Source organism: Schistocerca piceifrons, chromosome 1 (genome assembly GCF_021461385.2).
Source record: "Schistocerca piceifrons isolate TAMUIC-IGC-003096 chromosome 1, iqSchPice1.1, whole genome shotgun sequence".
Taxonomy (NCBI): Eukaryota; Metazoa; Arthropoda; class Insecta; order Orthoptera; family Acrididae; genus Schistocerca; species Schistocerca piceifrons.
This window is the reverse complement of record NC_060138.1, coordinates 341,318,090-341,326,358: the sequence shown is the minus strand read 5'-3', so window position 1 is coordinate 341,326,358 and position 8,269 is coordinate 341,318,090. Positions and strand designations below refer to the sequence as shown.

Here is an 8,269-nt window from a genome sequence, read left to right as displayed (position 1 = left end):
CCACCATCATCATCATAATCATGAGGGACCCAGTATGGCGTCGTGTTATCTCTGTATACTAAAATTTGTGTCCTGTACGTCCCCAAAGCACCTAAAAACTTAATCCAGTAGTGTACTTACATTCTGCTCTCGGACTGCATCCTGCATGCTATCAGTGTCTCTTTCCCAGTTTTCGCACTGTCCACATTTCGTTTCCATTAAGCGCAGTTTACCAAATGTACAGTTTCAGAAATTCCTTACTCAAATCTGCATCAGTATTTGTAAACATGTAGAGGTCTTTTGTTGAAAAACTGATTTTTCGCTTTTACCAGTCTGCTTGTTGTGGTTCCCTCGCTTTGCCATATTTGCGTAATCCTAAGTCTCGTTGGTTATCGTGATGTATAGTCTTCGTTAACTGTCTATTTTCTCCACTGTTACAGTTTCCAGCCTACAAGACTATCAGATTCTCAGCCCATTCCACAAATTTTATAAAAACTCGCTTGCACCAAAAGTTTTCCACGTTTCCTATAAAACTAAACAATGGCTGTCAACATTCGCTTCATAGTGACTCCCGCTGTTTACCTCCCGTTTTCTTCACAACAGCACTTCATTATTCGTTAACGCTGTTGTTTTTGATGGCAATTATCAGAATTATTTTTAATTTTTTCTTGCATGACACTAGTCTTCACTAACTTAACGTTCTAGCACTGAATCTCACTCTTTGGATTTTCCAGTTTTCCCATGTTGTTCACACTTCCAACATCGCACAATATGATTTGCAGCGTTTTAATTCCACTTCTCCACTCCTGATACCCTTTACTGGTCTATTCTACTGAAAGATTTGAACGGTGGCCAGTATGAGATTATTTGAGAAGTCTGCAACTAAAAAAGTTCCTAAAAACGGGGTTTTATTTCACAACTAGAACCTCCAGTACTCATCTTCATTTTCATAATCTCAGTTCACTGTTTCGCAGAGCACTGTCCCGCCACATTAATGTGACCACCAGCAAAAGCCTGAATAACAACGTTTTGTAGCGCGGACCGCTGCGAGGCGTGCAGGAAGAGAGTCAGTGAAATTCTTGAAGGTACCGACAGTGATGCGGAGCCATGTCGGCTCCAGTACCGTGGTCAGCTGTGCTAGGTATATCGGTCGATGGTCCATGGCACGAACTGCCCGATCGAAGTGGTCCCACAGTTTCTTGATTTGATTTAAATCCGGGAGTTTGGGTGGTCAGGGGAGTAGGGCAGACTCATCCCGATGCTCTTTGAACCACACACGTTCACTACGAAATGTGTGATACGTTGCGTTGTCCTGCTGATAGACGGCACTGCTTTCTAGAAAAGCATGGGTGGACATGGTTCCCAAGGATAGATGCATACTTGTGTTAATCCATGGTGCCTTTCTGAATGACGAGATCACCCAGGCATACCACGAAAATATTTCCCAGTCCATAGCTCTCCCTCCCCTGGCCTGGAGCCATTGCTTTCAGACGTTTCACGCCGTACTCGCCAACGGCGATGGCGCATAAAACGTGATTCATCTGAAAAAGCCAACTGTCGCCGTTCAGTGGAAGTCCAGTTGCGGATTGGTTTGCAAATTCCAGCCTTCGTCGCCGATGAAAACTGCCACCACGGGTGCATGAGCCAGGCGCCTGCTGCAGAGGCCCATACGAACCAACGATCGCTGAACGGTCGTTGAGGGGACACTGTTGGTAACCCCTTGGTTCATCTAGGCGGTCAGTTACTCAACAGTTGCATGTCTGTTAGCCCTTGCGCATCTCCGCAGCTGTTGTTCACCCCTGTCATCTGTGGCCCGTGGTGCACCACAGATGCTTCGCCACGGTATACGTTAACTAAGGCGGCACGCGAACAGTTTACATACTTACCTGTTTTGGAAATGCCTGAAAGCCAATGATCATGACCGTTTGGACGTCAGGTAAATCTCTTAGTTTCCCCATTAAGCAGAGCCTTCCTGCCGGCCGGTGTGGCCGAGCGGTTCTAGGCGCTTCAGTCTGGAACCGCGCGACCGCTACGGTCGCAGGTTCGAATCCTGCCTCGGACATGGATGTGTGTGATGTCCTTAGGCTAGTTAGGTTTAAGTAGTTCTAAGTTCTAGGGGACTGATGACCTCAAATGTTATGTCCAATAGTGCTCAGAGCCGTTTGAACTAGAGTCTTCCTTGCCCCGCCCTCCTCCTCGAAACGCCTTATATACCTTCCATTGCTAGTGGCGCCACCTGCTGTGTGTCTGTGGTTGTTGCACTTTGACGTCGAACATAGGAGGGGGTCACATTATTGTGACTGGACCGTGTATTACTAGCATGTTCGTCTCATCCGACTGGCTTGTCACGTATTCGCATTCAGAAGTCTTGCTCATCCAGTTTTCATTGCCACTTTGCACCTCAGTCAACTGAATTCAATCTATATGACACCCGTTACGTACCTGTCATTACGATTATTTTCCGGGAGTGAATCATGTCACTGTCGTTAATATGGAGGGTGCGTTTTGTTTAAGGCTTTGCGACAGTTAACAGCTCTTGTACTGCATATTTTGATTTTCCTATGTTAGAAGGAAACTCAGATGTGGAGATTCCCGTCGACAGCGCGGTCATTAGGGCGGAAATTCACCTACGCCATAAATGTACAGGTTGTCCGATACATGACCCGTCTTGTTTATAGGAAGCGTGTTGGAGCTGGTACCATATGAAAATGCAGGACAGTGAAGTGCTATTAATGGTTTATCGAGGTAAACTTCTGGACAGGAGAGAGATAAAAGTTCCCTAGAGCGTACTGCATGCTGCATTACCTTGTTCGCAGGAGGTCAAGTTTCATGAAAGCCAGGGTTGAAAAGCAGTGGCCGAAAGGATAACCAGTTAAGTAGCGACAAACCTGTTTGGAGTCTGTGACATCTGAGGTTTCAAGATGTGGCTGATGGAATATGTGTTTCTGAGTGTGCACTCAATGCAAAGAAATTGAACTATTAATCCCTCTGAAACAGGACCCAGGATTCCCCCACCCCGCCAATCTAACTTTGCCTTCACCATTATTTTTAATGTGCTACATGTAATGTTCTAAACTTACTTTTACTGCTAGTGTATGCCCGCTAGGGTTCGTTAATATCTGCAGCCACAGTAGCTGCTTAAGACATAGACCCGCGTCTTGTGTGGAATTAACGCTTTTCAGTATTTAAGAGAAGAGATCGCGGATTAACTCCGTCTTTTTCTGTTTGTGGGATAAAAGTTTTCTCAGAGTTAGGATGCAAGTGCGATTCCTCCGACAATAATTCAGCTTAAATCGCCTTTTCAGCAGTACAAGATAATCATTCCATATCTCTCTGACAGTCACGGCAACGTATAAAGCAAGCCTGCTGCACGGTCGATTACTATTACTACAGATTACTGCTATTTTAAGTTGAAACGCCATTTTGAGACTTTGAATTGAAATATCACCACTGTTTACTGACGGAAAAAATTGCAAACCAAAAAAATAATTAATGCGGAGTAGTGATATTTCGAGAATACATTTGTCTATGTGACATATTCAAGTGATTAATCCGTTAAGTACCAAATTTTTCTTCGATCTACATGTATTTTTGTGTTGCCTGATTGACATAGACATGAGGAAAAGGAATATAAAATAAAAAAATGCATCAACCTTGAAATAGATGATTGATTTTAATCTATCCCCAAATGGGTATCAACGCACATGCCACTCTCTTTTTACATTTTCTTTTACTTTTGGGCCAGACAACATAGCAATCAATATGAAGTCCCACATTGCACATACAACACTGTTTCCTCACATTTTTCTTGCAAATTGCACAATTTCTTTGTTTCCCCAGTGTTGTGCGTTCAATCACTTGTCCGATTCCAGAAGTCCTGAGTTCAATTGGAACACGTGAACGAGATGATTTTGGATATGATGGACGTCTTGCCCTTTTCGGATCAGAAGCAGCAGATGATTGAACACCACTGCCACCAGCATCTGGAACTGAAGCAGTGGAATATTTTCATTCGAGAGGCAGTAGATGACGTGCGCTTTGACCAACGCTACATCTAATGCAGTGATGAACAGTGGGAAGTACCATTTCTTACTTCGAATTCTCACACGATATTTCTGCACATTCCAGTCCAGTATGTCCACACCTCCCATATGATTGTTATATTCCGACATCATCCTTAGCTGTGGAACTTGCACTTCTTTGTTCTCAGCTTTGCCCCATCTCTTTCCTTGGCTTACTGGATGCACTGTCTCATAGTTTGACAAGAGCTTTACACAGTTGTTATCCTTCCACATTACTGCCGTTATCTCCGTATTCTTTTCAAATCTATAGTCATACGCTCCTCTTCGTTTCTTCTTCATGTTGTTCTCAGATTCTATTGGACAATTATTCATTCGGTTCATATGGGCAGTGCCAGTTTCCCTTAATCTCATTTCTGAGAGCTCTTTCATCAAACGGAAGCCCATGAAAAAGTTATCAAAATATATTTTGTGAAGTTCAGGAATGCAGAAAATAAGTCATATTCAACACAACTGATCCGCCAAGTCCCGGAATTGAAACATCACTTGTATCCTTCGATTTTCCTTCACAGACTGACATATGGTAACAGAAACTGCTGTGACAACAGCAAGTGACCCCCCACCCCCCCCCCCCACCCCCGTTAGAATCCGAATCTACTAGTTTCAATGAACTGTTTTAGGTAATGGTGTCCATAATATCATACCATTTTCTCATCAATGCTCAGGCTATCGGAAAAAACTTGAAATTTTATGAAATTATTATTCAGCAAGTCCATCAACGCTTGAATTTTAAAAAGTTTAACCCTTGCGTCAGGTAGGATTCTGTTCAGACGTGTGTTATCATTGAAATGAAGGTGACGCTTTATTTCCAGGTATCTGTTGCGACTCATACACTGCCGTACACACCTTATACCAAAGTCCTAATCTTCATTCCAATATAGCCTTTCCTGTGGAAGAGCATGATATACAGTGAAGACTAGTATACCTATGAACTTTTTTATGCGTCCATTGGATAACTCATAGCTGTGATTATTGTTCTGTGTAGCATATCGGACACTTTCACTGACAATCGAGTTCAATAATAGTTCATCAAAAAATTCTTCAAACCACTCAACAGCAGATTTTGCTTTTAGTGCTGCTAGCAAATTGGATTTTCGCTGTTCAATTTCTGCTGTATCACGATAGGTTTTAGAGTAAGTCGCATCTTCTGTTGTCCAATTAGAAGTGATGATAGCTTTCACTTTCTTCTTTCGGTGGCCTGCATGTTCCTCATTTTCCTTTTCTCCATTGGCATGAATTTCCAAGGAACCTGACACGTCAGATGGAACAGTATTTTCAGCTATATTTTCGTCGATATCTTTACAGTCAGACATCTCATCTACACGATCTGGAAGGAGCTCGATAATGTCAGTGGTCTCATTCACATCAGCATCACCACCAAAAGAAGCCATGAAGTTCGGGTAATTTACAGTTTCTTCAATTTACCTCATAGAAAGTGCTTCATAGCGATTCATTGTGCATGAGGTGCAAATACAAGGAAAGTAAAGTTTTACCTGGAAACTGCCATGAGCCCCAAATGGAGATCGAAGGTCAGACAGGTGTCATGCAGGAGTGAAATAGGTCTTTGAAATAAATGATCGCTAAACATCTTCTCAAATCATTACAGAGCATGCTTGTACACAGATATTGGAAGTGATTTACACAGTAATATAACTTACGCGGTTTTGAAAATGTGCATGTGTGTACCAGCTTCTTCACAGAACTTAACAACTCACTAGTTTAACAACAACTGACGAAAGTTCAACGCAAGCGCTCGACAAAGGTCTGGATAAGAATGGCAAACGGTAGCATTCTCCGCCAGCATTATTAGAATAATAAAATTTCCGTTACAAAGACAAATCCCCAAATTGAGATCATGGCACTTAATGGGTAACATTGCAGATTCACAGGTTAAAAAGTGTGAGAAAAGCCACTGCAAATGTCAAACGCTGGTACATTAATAACCGGTTGACAGCAAGAATGTTGAATGCAAGCATGCAAACGCGCATACATTGCGTTGTGCTGGTGCCGGATGTCAGTTTGTGAGATGGAGTTCCACAGCTGTTGCACGTCGGTCGATACGAGGACGCGAAATGCTGTTTATGGATGACGATGGAGTTGTCGTCTGATAACATCCCATATTTGCTCAATTGGAGACAGATCCGGTGATCGAGCAGGTCAGGGCAACATTTCGATACGCTGTAGAGCATGGTAGGTTACATCAGTGGTGTGTAGGCGAGTGTTATCCTGTTGGGAAATACCCTCTGGAAAGCTGTTCATGAATGGCAGGACAACAGGTCGAATCACTAGATTTGCAGTCAGTGCGCGTTAGATAAAGACGAGTGTTCTCCTGATGTAATACGTAATCACACCCTAGACCCTAACTCCAGGTATAGGTCCAGTGTGTCTGGCACTCAGACGTGTTGGTTGCAGGCCCTCAACTGGCATCCTAACCAAAGCACGGCCATCACTGGCACCGAGGCAGAACCGGTTCTCATCAGGAAACACAAGAAACCTCCACCCTGCCCTACAATGAGCTCTCGCTTGACATTATGAACTCGCATATGACGGTGGTTTTTGGGGTCAATGGAGTGCATCCTACAGGGCGTCTTGCCCGGAGTCGTCCTTGAAGTAACAGATTTGTTACAGTTTCCAGAATGAGATTTTCATTCTGCAGCGGAGTGTGCGCTGATATGAAACTTCCTGGCAGATTAAAACTGTGTGCTGGGCCGAGACTCGAACTCGGGACCTTTGCCTTTCGCGGGCAAATTTGGAAGGTAGGAGACGAGGTACTGGCAGAAGTAAAGCTGTGAGGGCAGGGCGTGAGTCGTGCTCGGGTAGCTCAGTTGGTAGAGCACTTGCCCGCGAAAGGCAGAGGTCCCGAGTTCGAGTCTCGGTCCGGCACACAGTTTTAATCTCCCAGGAAGTTTCGTATCAGCGCGCACTCCGCTGCAGAGTGAAAATCTCATTCTGGAAACATCCCCCAGGCTGTGTGGCTAAGCCATGTCTCCGCAATATCCTTTCTTTCAGGAGTGCTAGTTCTGCAAGGTTCGCAGGAGAGCTTCTGTAAAGTTTGGAAGGAGACGAGGTACTGGCAGAAGTAAAGCTGTGAGGACGGGGCGTGAGTCGTGCTTGGGTAGCTCAGGTGGTAGAGCACTTGCCCGCGAAAGGCAAAGGTCCCGAGTTCGAGTCTTGGCCCGGCACACAATTTTAATCTGCCAGGAAGTTTGTTACAGTTTGTTGTCTTATCGTGGTGCCAACTGCTGGACAAATTGCTGGCAGATGCAGTCGATGCACCAGAGCCATACATCGAACACGATGGTCTTCCCTCTCGGTAGCGCTACGTGACCGTCCGGAGCCCAGTCTTCTTACGACCAGACATTCTCGCGACCACTGCTGCCAGCAATCATGTGCAGCGGCTACATACCTGCCAAGTCTTTCTGCAATATCGCAGACGCAGTTCAAACTCAGTGAGGGGTTGACAATGGCGTCTTTGTCGCTGTAAAGACATTCTTGAGTGGCATTAACCCACCACGCCCAACCTCAAATGTTACTCTCACGACCTTTACGGCGTGTATTTAAAGCAGATCTGATTTGCATCCTCATAGTGGCATTACTAGCGCCACTCGTATGCGAGTGGCGGGAAATTTGAATAGACATCGTCTTTCAGATGTAGAAACACGCCTACCAACTTTCGTTTATGTCGCACAACTTTGTCGGTCAAATATCTCTCCCTCGTATTATCTACGGACGCTGTTTTATTATTTTTATTATTGTGGTAAAATGTGATATGCAATGCACTTGTCCAAAAATTTGACACACATCTGTGTCATGCGAACTATTAAAGTTACAAACTTTCACAGCTTCTCTTCTATACAGTATATACATCGAAGGCATTTGCTCGAGTCCATCTGTATATGGAGGCTAATCTCAGGAACTGCTGCAGGCATTGTGATCCGGTTTTGACTAATAGATATACTGATTCATGATTAAGGTTTTTATATGTAATTTATAAATATTTCGCACATATTGTCTGAATTATAATGAATTAAAGATAAGTTGTAAAAACCATGCTATCGTAACGTAGCCAGCAGCCGCCATAACTCGAGGCAGCAGCAGTGTAGTGTATCGAGAAAGCGGCAAGCTGAATCTAATTTGCATTTGGTGTGGTGGTCCAGCGTTAGCGTATGGGGCTGGAAGCCGAATGGTTGCCGGATCGAATCTTAGGTGGA

The 8,269-nt window shown here is 44.2% G+C and overlaps 1 non-coding gene across 1 annotated transcript; it reads left to right on the top strand.

The window, feature by feature from the left end:
• The first annotated feature begins 6,867 nt into the window (after nt 1-6,867).
• Nucleotides 6,868-6,942, top strand: Trnas-cga. Its single transcript has one exon. It is a non-coding gene; the product is annotated as a tRNA-Ser (tRNA).
• The last annotated feature ends 1,327 nt before the right edge of the window (nt 6,943-8,269 follow it).